Consider the following 12,239-nt stretch of genomic DNA (forward strand, 5'->3'; position numbering starts at 1 on the left):
ACTCTCCTCTCCTGCTGGTCATAGTGTGGTCTTTGCTTACCTCATCACTGGAACAACATGGTGGGTCCAAGGAGGACCACACAGGGACATCTGTGCAAGTGTGTCCAGGCTGCCATCCTAGAGAAGGGAAGACGCGCGGGGACTTTGGCCACAAAGCCTTGTACATCCTTGGTTCTTTTCTTTGTGTTAGCTTTCCACTGCCATAACAAGTACATGAGATAATCCGTTTATAAAGAGAAATGATTTATTTTGGCTCACAGTTTTAGAAGTCCAAGTCCATGAGTGATTGGCCTCATTTCTTCTGGGCCTGTGGCAAGACAGCACATCATGTTGGGACTGTGGGAGAGATGAATGCTTACCTCATGGTTGGGAAGAGAAATAGAGGAAGGGAGACCCAGGTCCCACAATCCCTTTTAAAGGTTCTACCACCTCCCAAGAGCACTACCCTGGGACCAAGCCTGGGCTTTTGGAAAACACATAAGATCCAAACCATAGCATTGCCTTTCTCTCTATTAGCTGTTATCAGAAGTCTAGGGCTCTGACCTGGTCCTCTGGGTCATTTATTCTTCAGTCAACATGCAGACTGGCACAGGACATTGTTGGCTCTTTCCTTCTTCTGAAGCTGATGGCTCTCTCCTCCCCAGCTCTGTCTTTCTCTGAGCCCAGACTTAAATCTTCTGTTCTCATGAACCTGCGAAATGTCTTCCCCTGCACAGGGAAAGACCTCAGGCCTATTCCACTTAAACACACCATCTGACTCTGCCCACATCCAGCCCTTCCTAGGGCAGCGGCCATTAAATTCACAGCTACTTAAAATTTTACACTGGTAATACAAATGCAAAATAATCTCAGTGAAGGTGACCATTTCCTCATGCATACCAATCCTATAGCTTAAAAAGATGACATGCATTTATTAATCTCCAAGAACAAACTGAAAAGTCCATAAAAAAGGACCATTAAGAAGCATTTCCCAGTAATTAAGAGAAATGAAAAAAAACACTTGAAATGAAGAGCATACAAGTTAGCAAACTGCACAAAGGAGTCTGTGACTATCATAGATCAGTGTCACCAGCACCACACTTTATGTGGACCAGGCAACTGGGACACAGTCTTTGCTCTTTCTTCTGGGTGAATATTTAAGGTCCATGGGCTACTAGGGTGTTATACAGCAGACCCAAGTCCTGGCTGTGTCCCTCTAAAAGCTGACAGGATATGAGGGAAGGCACACTCCTATACCCAGCTCAGAGAGCCACCCCGCCACACACCAACCCCTTCTAAAAGCTTGAGTTCTCAATGTTGCTTTCCATTTTCTGGTTCCATTTCTACTTTTTCTTGTTTATAGAACTTGTAAACATTCTAGCGCCCAGACTCAGATCCTTAGGGGAAGACCATTCAATCTTGGCCCAATTCTGAGGTCTGCAGACATCAGGTAAGAGCCTCAAGTTCATCGTCACAGTGTTGGTGACACTGTTTTGTAGAGATTAGCATAGTGAGTACTTTATGTTACAGTTCAGATCTTGAATGTTCCCCAAAGGCCTATGTATTGAAGGCTTGGATCCCAGCCCACGGTGATATTGGGATGTAGGGTCTGTGGAAGGAAGTTGGGTCACTGGTGACATGCCCTTGAAGGAGATATCAGAATCCTAGCCCTTTCCTGTCTCTCTTCTTTCTTCCTAGCCACCATAAGGTGAACTGACCTCCTCTACCACTTGCTCCTACCACCACAATGTACTATGTCTTCATAGGTCCCAAGCAACCATGGACTGAAGCACCTGAAACCATAAGCCAGAATAAGTCTTTCTTTGTTTTTGGTTGATTGTCTCAGGCATTTTGTCACAGTAACAGAATATTGACCAACATACTTTATTTCTTTCTTCTCCATTCTACCACTTCCAACCCTGTGTTTGTTTTTCTTCACGATTACCAAAATAACTGACAAAAACAACTTAGAGAAAGAAAAGTTTATTTTAGCTCACAGATTCAGAGGTTTCAGTACATGGTCAGCCAACTCCATTGCTCTGGGTCCAAGGTAAGGAAGAACATCATGGTAGAAGGGTGTGGCAAAGGCAAGCTGCTCAGCTCATGGAAGTCAGAAAGAAGAAAGAGAGAGAGAGAAAGAGAGAAAGGGGCAAAATATATTTTCCCAAGGGCACACCCCCAATAACCTGCTTTCTCCAGCCACATCCCACCTTCCTCACCAGTCTGCAGTTACCACTCAGTACAATCCTTTCAACCTATTAATCCATCAAATGGATTAATCCATTGATTAGGTTATGATTGCCCTCATAATCTGATCATTTCACCTCTGAACACTCCTGCATTGTCTCACACATGGACTTTTGGGGAACACCTCATATTCAAACCATAACACACCCCATCTCTGCACAGCATACATGTCACAGAGGAAAGCAACCCCATCATCAACCAGGAGTGGGCATTGTCTAGTCCATCAGAATGGAGGTCATTCATTCTCACCAGTGACTGTTCCTTGAGCCCAGGCTTAAGGTGATCACTTATGACATTTCCTTGGTACTAGTTATTGGTCCTGGAGCTCAACAAGACTCCAGATGCAGTATTTTCCTTCCATGAATAAAAAGAGTCTCCCCCTTCCCTGACTCCAGGGAGTGAACAAGGAAGCATGCAGTCTTAATTTTTGCCAGTTGTCATCAGACAACTTTGAAGAATGAAACCAATGCAAAGTATATTAGAGCAGAAATAACTGGGCCTTAATGACACAGAGTCACCGAATGATCTGGTCCTGGAGTACATTCTGCCTTCTTGAGTGTCCTTTTGGAGAAGTGATACTTCTATTTCTTGCATATGTCAGGTTCTCTCGAAGAACCCAGAGCATCCTAATGAATTCTCTCTCCATCTTGGTCAAATTTAGGGTTTCATGAATGGGGTTTCACCTTCCCTTTCCAGGAGACTAAAGAATCCACTGACATCTCTTTCACCTTAAACTCCTTCCCAAAATGTCCTTCTAGCCTACCACAAGAATCAAGAGACCTTCTGAAAAGGCTGGAAATTTATATACTAAACTCAAGACTTTGAACAAAGCTTCCTGGTTTCCCTGATACCCTTCTGTCTTCTTTTTCCATCTCTGCTCCCTTCCTGAGTTCACCAGTCTCCATGCATCTTTCCCTCTCCACGCGTCCACCCACCCTGGTCCCCACCAGGGCTGTGTGGCCTTCCTTGAACAGTTTGCCCAAAATGGCCTCGGGTGCAAGAGTTTGCAGTGTTCATGACAAGTACTTGTTAATCTTTCAGAAGCTGTCAGGTGTATGGAATCCTGCAGTTTATCTGCATGATCAGACCATTTCATTTTTTATTCTTTTTCGTTGGCATCAGTGCCTTAGAATAGAATTTAGATCTCGCTTTGCTTAAAAGGAAAGAGCTGACAGGGCTTGCGACTGGCAATGCATCAGTTCCACCTCAAGGAAATCAACAGGGAGAAGCTAATGAAACGGAACAGTTCTCATATTAACCAGTTAGCTATTCAGCTTAGGACAGATGTGGAAAATAAGCCCATATGAGACAAATTCATTAAAGTGAAATTATCCATTCAACACCTTGATATCTGAGCAGACTGATGTTTCAAAATTATTATAATTATGATCATGGGGGTAAAGAGAGCCAAACTTTCGAAAGAAGACTTGAAAAAAATTAAAAATTCTAGTACTACCCTGTGAGACGAAAATAATGAGCTGGTCACAGATCCCCAGGATATCAGCAATTGCTCTAAATCCTTCTTGATGAGGAATCTGTGACTCTGAACTCAACATTAATTCAAATGCAAATAATATCTCTTCCCCCTGAGAATCATTATTCCTGATTCGGCAGGCAGTTTAATGGGGAATCTGCAGGTGCACGACAGACTTTGAACTAGAGAAGTTGTTCCAGCTTCAGACAGAGCTCTGACTCCCAAACACATGGAATCTGTCTGAGTCAAGGCCAGGGACTCAAATTCCCTTATGGCTTTGGAGATGGGAACACCCCAGTTAAACAAATGGAATGCCATAGGGTATAGTTGGGGTGCCTGCAGCCTGGAAAGCATTGCAAACTTCTGTCTGCTTCTCACAGGCATGCACCTCAACCTTCAGGAGCTGTTAACCACCTTGGCCCTTTGCTTGGAAGTTCTTCTTAAACATCATCTGTCGACAACAATTGGCCTCTGGAATCCAATGACTTAGGTTTGAATATATGATGCTGAAAAAATTACATAGCTAATCTGTGCCTCAGTTTCTCCATCAGCAAAATGATGATATTAATAGTATTTACCTTGTAAAACTTTAGCATGGTTTAAGAGATATAACAAATTTTTCACAGGCAGCTAGAACCGTGGCTGATTATAACCCAAGGGCTATAAAGCCAGGTTTGCCTGAGTTCAAATCTGAGCTCTGCTACTTACTAATTACATATCCTTGGCAACTGAATTCACTTTGTAAACATCAAATGAGAATCATAATATGAACAATCTCTCTGAGCTGTTAGAAAGATTAACATTTTTCAATAGCTTAGGCCAATGTCTTGCTTGTAGAATATGCCTTATCTAAACATTGAGTACAGTGTGAGAGCTCAATAAATGTTATGCATTAGTATCAGAATTTGTGTAAGTATTTGTGAGTAAGCAACACCACAGAAGGATGGGACATGGATAATATTTCCAAGGATGGACTCAGAAGAGACAAGATACTTTTGGTTAGAAGATTTTGTCCTCTGAGCAATTCCTGTTTACCATCTGTATTAGTCTGCTCGGGCTGCTATAACAAAATACCAGAGACTAGGTGGTTTAAACAACAGAAATTTATTTTCTCACAGTTCTGGAAGTTGGAAGCTCAAAATCAGGATGCCAGCATGGTTGGGTTCTGGTGAGGGTCCTTTTCCTGGTTAGGAGATGGCAGCTTCTTACTGTGCCCTCACATGGGCACATGTGAAGAAACAAATCTCTTCTTCTTTTTTAGAAAATCTTTATCCTTTCAGATCAAGGCCCAACCCTTAAGACCTCACTCAATCATAATTGTCTCTGAAAGACTTCATCTCCAAATATGAGCTTCAACATATGGACTTCAGGGGGGACACAATTCAGTTCATAGTAGTATCACAGTAAGAATGCCATCTGACACTTCTGTGCACCCTGGTGACTCAGGGATTGCCAACTAGAAATACAACCAGCACCGTGGATGCCATTCCCAGTGACAAATTCAGGAACATAGTTCCAAGGTAAGCATAAATGAGACCGATTAGCCAAGGGGAGAAGCCAGCACCTGTGGGTGTGTGGTTAGCATGGGTCTGAGCAGTCACAAACATGCCAAGTCCTTCAATACTTCACAAAGCCGGGTCACAGATCATTCAGACCCAGCACATCAGTTAGATAAGCTGTGCTTATCCAAGAAGTGCAAACAGTCCCTGGTTGTCAATCTTGTGGGGTCACGAAGACCTGCCTGGTGCCAATGTTTATGTTTTTAAGCAACAACTGAAAAAGGGACACCTGATAATCCAAAGAGCAGGCTATAAGGGATGTACTGGTTTGAAGAATAGGTAATAATATGTACTTGTTTTGTTTTATATGATAAGTGTATCTCTAAGGATTGTGTGCCAGGAACAAAAATGGAGAGGTAAACCATGATGAACGTGTGGTTAAAGGAACCCTGCAGCAAATCTAAGAAGGCTATTTCATTACAAATAATCACCCCTAATTTTTGTGTGCTAACATTTTTCTATTATTACAATTATTATTTGTTTGACACACATTAAGTTTACTTAAGCCAGGACTTATATTTTCTGTGGGAACTTTTTATCTGGCTATTATTTTATTCTATATTGTATTAGTAAAAATATAGAGGTATTACCAGGTAAGTGAGAGTTTAGATAAAGCTCGGTCATACAGGTCTTTCTCTTGGGTTATTTGAGGGCATGAGTTTCAAAGTTACCTGCACAGTAAATATGAATCACTGCTTCTTTCCACATCTTACAGACCCGCCATTGTCAAAGATTACAATTTCATTATGATGTCTTACAATATGATTAGAATCCTGTAATAGCTAAAGCCATTATATATGTGTGTATATATACACACACACGCACACACACACACACACACACACACACACACACACACACTCACACACAGAATTTGTCTCCTTGACTCTTACTGTTGGGGGAAATGACTAGAAAAGCACAATAGACTTTCTCCTTTGCTTCTAGGTCAACTTAATCTCAGAGGTTTTTCTATCTCATTATCAATTTCAAAAAACAAAGATAAATAAAATGAAGAGGTAGATCCCAACTCCTTGTTTATCAGAGACACATCCCTTAACCTTCTCTTCAGTCATTTGGCAAGACGTATTCCATTTTTTCTTTTTTTCTGTCTTTCGTTTCAAAAATAAAGGGAATTTGCAAAGCCCTGCTTCATTCATTTGTTGATGTGTCCTGTCTTCTTGAAGTCACGGCATCGTCTTGAACAGCGTTCACCTCTCAGTCTATTTTATTTCCTGATGGGGATGTCATGGTTCCTGGATCACCCATCTGCAAACCAGCCTCACAGGGGACAACCACCTGCTCACCTCTGATCTCAGGTATTGTATGGTCCAGAGCCATCCCTCGCCATGATAACCCAACCACTATCACCCCAGGAAGGAAAATGTAGCCTGGGGGTAAAGCTAGGAACAGGTCCCTCCCCTGCAGCCAGAGAGAGAACAGGAAAGCCCTTCTGGATGTCCCCAGCCCCACTCTGACTGCTATTTTCAATCCAAGGTATTGGTCTCCTCCATACCTAAATGACATCAAAGTCACCACAACCCAAGTTCCTTCCCCATCCTCTCCATCCTGAGGGGAATCCCCAGTTTGGTGGAGGGACTCTGGTTGAGAAGGTGAGAGTTCATTTCTATCAATTTACTATTTATTTTTGGAAACTAGAAGATGGCAAAACTCCAGGAGACCTGTCTCCTCGAGGCCATACACAATGGTCTATTTATCTCTGTTGGCAAATCACAAGGCACGGGTTTTCCTACCCCTCCACTGTGGGGCTGCTTCTAATACATTCACAATCCTGTCGATGTCCTGACTGCTCGTGTCTATGGCCCTTATTCCATCCTCCAAGTAGCAAAGTATGACATTCAGAAGTTTTGGGTCCTGCTCTTGTTCTAGAAATGTCTCAAAAATCACAGAGGGAAGGAAGCAGAAGAGAGCTTTGATTTTGGAGTCAAGCTGTTCCCCTATGGTGGCCCACACATTTGCTCCAGGGCTGAGTCTTGCTAAGAATTTTGAACCATAAAAGCTGCCTCAATGTGTGCCATCCCTTCTTAGTCCTCCCTTCCATTCCTACACCCATGAATATGAACTCAATTGGAGACTTTACCAGGGTCAAGTGATCAGAATAACTGGGGGAACATGTCAACAATGCCCATTTCCCTGACCCATCCTCCAGGAACCCCGTTTGAGAGATATAAAGTAGGGACTCAGAAATCTGGATTTTTAGCTGCAGATCAGTTGATTGGGAAACGGGAAGTCTAACACCCCATTTACCCACTAGCCTAGGTCAAAGCAGATACTTTCTAAATCCTGAAGAGGAACTTATCCTTTTTAACACCACTAGTAGTTTCTGTTATTCCTTTCATGCCAAAATACTCAACATTAGATGCTATCTCTAGGTTTGTCAAATACCTTAATGCCTTAAGGAGGCAAAAAATATGCTTTGGGTTTATAGAATTGCTCTTCTTCAATTCAGGAACAATTTTATTACTCATATTATATTCATTCCTAAGGATAGAAGAGTGAGAGAAGCTTTGCCCTTAGGAGCTCATAAACTTATGGAGGAAATGTCCCTGGGACCTAGTGATGACAACATGTCAGAAGAGCTGTGATCACAAAGACAGGCACAGGTTGCTGGACAAGAAACAAAAGGGGTCATTAGCTGAGGCAGAAGATGAGGTTGGCCTCCAGAGGAGATGCATCAGGAAAGGGCTTTGGATAAGGAGGAGAGATTAATCAGACCAAGAAGACAAAGATGGAGCAGTTTCACTGAAGCCAGAGCAGAGCAGGTGCATAACATTAAGATAACTTTGAGGGGTTCAGTAGTTCCAGAGTTGGAGCTCATGGAAATGGCCAGGTGTGTTAGTTGGGCCCAGCTGCCCTAACAAACTGCCACAGTCCAGGTGGCTTATAAACAACAGAAATGTATTTCTCAAACCTTGGAAGCTAGGGGTCTTAGGTCAAAAAGCCAGAAGGTTCTCCCAGTGAGAACCTGCTTCTTCGCTTATACATAGGAGTCTTGGAACCGTGTTGCCACACTGCAGAAGGGACAGGGACTTCTCTGGGTCCTCTTTTTAAGGACATGAATCCAACTCATGGGTACTCCACCCTCATGACTTAATTACTTCCCAAAGACCACACCTTCTAATTCCATCACTCTGGGGGTTAGGATTTCAGAATATGAATTTTGGGGAGCAGGGGACACAAACATTTCATCTACAGCACAAAGGAAAAGGATGAAGGGGTAAAACAGGCTGTAAATCATGCTTAGAAACTTGGGGGTCATTGACTGACGAGGGAGGAGCCACTGGACAGGTCCCATGTGTACAGAAGACAAGTCACGGTGGGAAAGATTAGTGCTGTGGTGGTCACCTCACATAATCACACCAACTACCAAAACTCAGTGACACCTAAGATCTGTGACTGTGGTCCTGTGTTCCATTTTGTAATTAAATAACAAAACTTTAAAGTTTCCATTACCCATGGAAATCCGTTGACAGCTTTAATCTGATGGCAGCAGCCATGGAGCTGTGACTATTTGTGACAATCTTTTGCCAGCAGACACAGAGAAGGTACTTGGCATGATCTAACTTCGCTTTATTTCCTTATTTTAGAAATCTTCCTTTTGTTAGACCCGTCTTCTCCTTACAGGCTCCTGACAGATTCTTCGTGTCATTTTAAGACAGTGTGTTTTCAGCTTGAAAGTGGAGTTAGCTGCTAACTATTTAACAGTCTTGAAACCCAGCCTGCCTCCCGCAATGCAACCGATCACCGGGGTGGAGCCCAGACCCATCCCGCTGTTGCCTCAATCTGTACATTTGCCCTATGGCTCCCTTCTGCCTTCCACTAAAACCTCACCCCTCCGCCCACTAACATTTTTCTGATTCTTTAAGCTCCAGTGACTGACCTCACAGGTAACCTTCCCTGATGGCCTGAGCAGAATTTTTCCCCCTCTGGGCTTCCAGACATGTCTCCATATAATAGGTGGGGAAACTGAGCCCCTAAGAGGCTGCACACATGACCTGGGTCACAAAGCTAAGATATGTTAGCTGGGTATGAAGAGATGTGGAGACACCAGACCCTGCTTCTAACCATGGTGCGGTACCACATCCCACGGCATGCAGATCGGTCACTTTATCAGGATCTACTGATAAAATAATGACTGAAGATGGGAGGGGCAACAGGAACCAGAGCAGCAGGGAGACGAAGGAGTTCAAAAATCTTTGAATTTGGCCGTGAAGAGGATGCTGATGATCTTTAAGAGAGTGTGTGAATCTTCTCTCTGTCCCCAGGCAGGCTGAAGGTGCTCAGGGCAGGGTGTCTTCTGGGGTTGGCTGTTGCACACGTTATCTTTGATTTTTATCACCGTTCCTGGCACCTCTTCTACACTTCTGCCCAAGCATGTGACCTCACACCCTGACTCCCGGGCTCCCTTCCCATGTGTCCCATCACCCCCCATTAATGGCCGAAGGAGGGTAACGAGTGTCACTCCCTCTTGGGACATTCTCAGCCCTAAAGAGATGTCAGGCGGAGAGGAAATGTTAAAGACAGAAACCCAAAACTCTCAGCTTATAGCTTTGAACTTGGGCTGGGGCAAGGAGGCGGAGGGGAAGAGCTTTCATTGGCTACATCCCCCACAACAAAAATAAGTAAGACACGAGCACTTGGAACCACATGAAGAGCCAGCGTGCCAACCTCAGCAAGCCAGCGAGCTCTTAAGAAGCTCCTTGGTAGAACCGAAGCCTCCCAGATGAAAAACAAGCAGCGGTGCTCTCCAGTCTAGGTCACCTCAAAAGAGACTCGCAAACCAAAGGAGACAAAACCCGCCTTCAATGTGCACCCCACCCTGCTGGCTCTCCAGCTTCTTCCACTGACGGAACCAGGCTCCACTAAACAGCAGAGGGTCTGGGAGGGAAGCTGCAGCCCTCTTCCTATTGCTGCCATCTGTGTGTTGTAGGACCCGGTCCCGAATGTGCAGGGAGGTGACATGGTGCTTAATGTCCGCGCAGCCAGCCAGCTGGACCATTGAGCTCGGCCACACTCTCAGCTCTAGGAGGCTACAGATTTCTACCTCTGATCTCAGCAAGCAGCGCTGACATCTCTTACCCCAGAAAGAGATTTGATATTGGGCTTAATGGACTTTCTGTGTGTTCCTTTCTGATCACGGAGAGACCTCCCATGGAGACTAAATATGTCGAAGAGAAGGGTCACTGCCCCTGCAGGGAAAATGTGATCTCAGCACAACCCTCGTTGCTGGCAGCAGAAAATTAAAGGAAAGCACCAGAAACGAGTCAACCGAGTTCAGAGAGAGCTCACGGGAGCTCCATTTCGTTGGTTCTAATGGAAGCAAGACCCAGGCGGGAGGGGTGTATTTCAAAGTCATTTGACGCTTGGCATTTGAGAACTTTTTGGTGCTTGCAGTTAATCGTGGGTGTGTCTGGCATTTCTATAATTCACAACACATGAGGCCCCAGTGTTGAGAACTCGAATCAGTAGGAGGTGGAGAGCCATCTCGTTTCCCATCTATTCCTGCCCAATTAGCTCCTGATTCCACAGCGGGAGGGGTGCTGATGGCCAGAGTTCCAACCAGAGAAAGCAGCCCAGGAGACTGCTTGGAAGAAACCGTCCTCCCTAAGCTGGGGAGACTCCTTCCGTCTTCTCCTACCCGGAGCCACAGGAGCAAGGGAACAAATGGACTCAACTGCCCTTCCTTCCAAGGGAAGTTGGGGCCCACACTAGAAGATCCTGAGGCCCCTGAGATGACCCACACTGAGGGAGTCCACGTGGGAAAACAGGAGGTTCTCTGGGTGGATTGTCCTCCGCCCTGAAGTTCCAGCACAGCCAGGCACCCCCAAGTACCAGGGAGGCCAATAAAAGGAGGTGCCCACTTCCGGAGTTCCTAAGCAAGGGTGAGGAGAGCTTTTTCCACGTGTCCTCACATGGGATGGAGCAAGTGTGCAGAATAAAAATGCCTGGAACTCACAGAGTGTTCTGCTCACTTCTGGAAAATTCAAGGTAGACTGGGTGGGCCAAAGCCACATCAGTGACATCCATGGATGTGTTCATAGACATAAGAGAGGGAGATTAGAAAAGATAAAAGGCAAAAGAAGTAAAATGGCAAAGACAATTTACATAAGCACATAAAGATACACAGATAAACCAATTTTATTCCTATACACAGTAGTTTTCCTGAGACCAACTCCACATTGGTGGCAGAACAGGGTCAACTGTCACTCACCCACAATCAATTATAAATAGAAGGAGAAGGAAAAACAATGTTCATATGCATTTTGCGTATAATAAAAATACATGCGTGATCTCCATATGCCAGTTTAGGGACAAGTGTTCTCTTCCAGTAAAGACTGATTAGTCATTGTGGCATTTATCTTTTTTTTTTAAATAGTAATGACAGAACAACAAGACTTGTGTATTAACAAACTTACTTGGCAAAAAAAAAAAAAAACAATCCCACCTTGCAAACAGTTCTGATTTTTTTCCTACTTTGTCTCAATTGAACTGTTCTAGAACCTATGACATAAAAGTGCAATATAATTTTGTTTTGAATTTCAAGCTTCTTGGATAATGTGGATTTTTATTGTGTAGTTTTGCCTTTTGACAGTCAACACTAGGCCGGTTGCAAGGGAAGCTGATGTCCTCCATACATTGTGTGCCACACATCATCTGGATTCTGTTAGGGTCATTAAACTCACAACATTTTTGTATGGTAGATATGAGTTGACTCAATATTTCTTCACAAAGATGATGCTTTCCATTTCTTCCTCGCCCCAGCCTGCCTTACCCAGCTGTCTTGTGGCAAAGCAAGGAAACTCCTCATAAAGACTGGAGACGCATTGGAGGTGACAGCAGGCTGGAGCTGACTGACGGATGAGATTTCCTCCAAAGGTTTGAGGTCTCATTTCACCTGCATCGTGTCCCGGAAGCTTTATAACTTGAGCAAAATCTCGTGGTGATGAAGTCAGGATTGGACT

This window comes from Sciurus carolinensis, chromosome 5 (genome assembly GCF_902686445.1).
Source record: "Sciurus carolinensis chromosome 5, mSciCar1.2, whole genome shotgun sequence".
NCBI classification, from domain to species: Eukaryota; Metazoa; Chordata; class Mammalia; order Rodentia; family Sciuridae; genus Sciurus; species Sciurus carolinensis.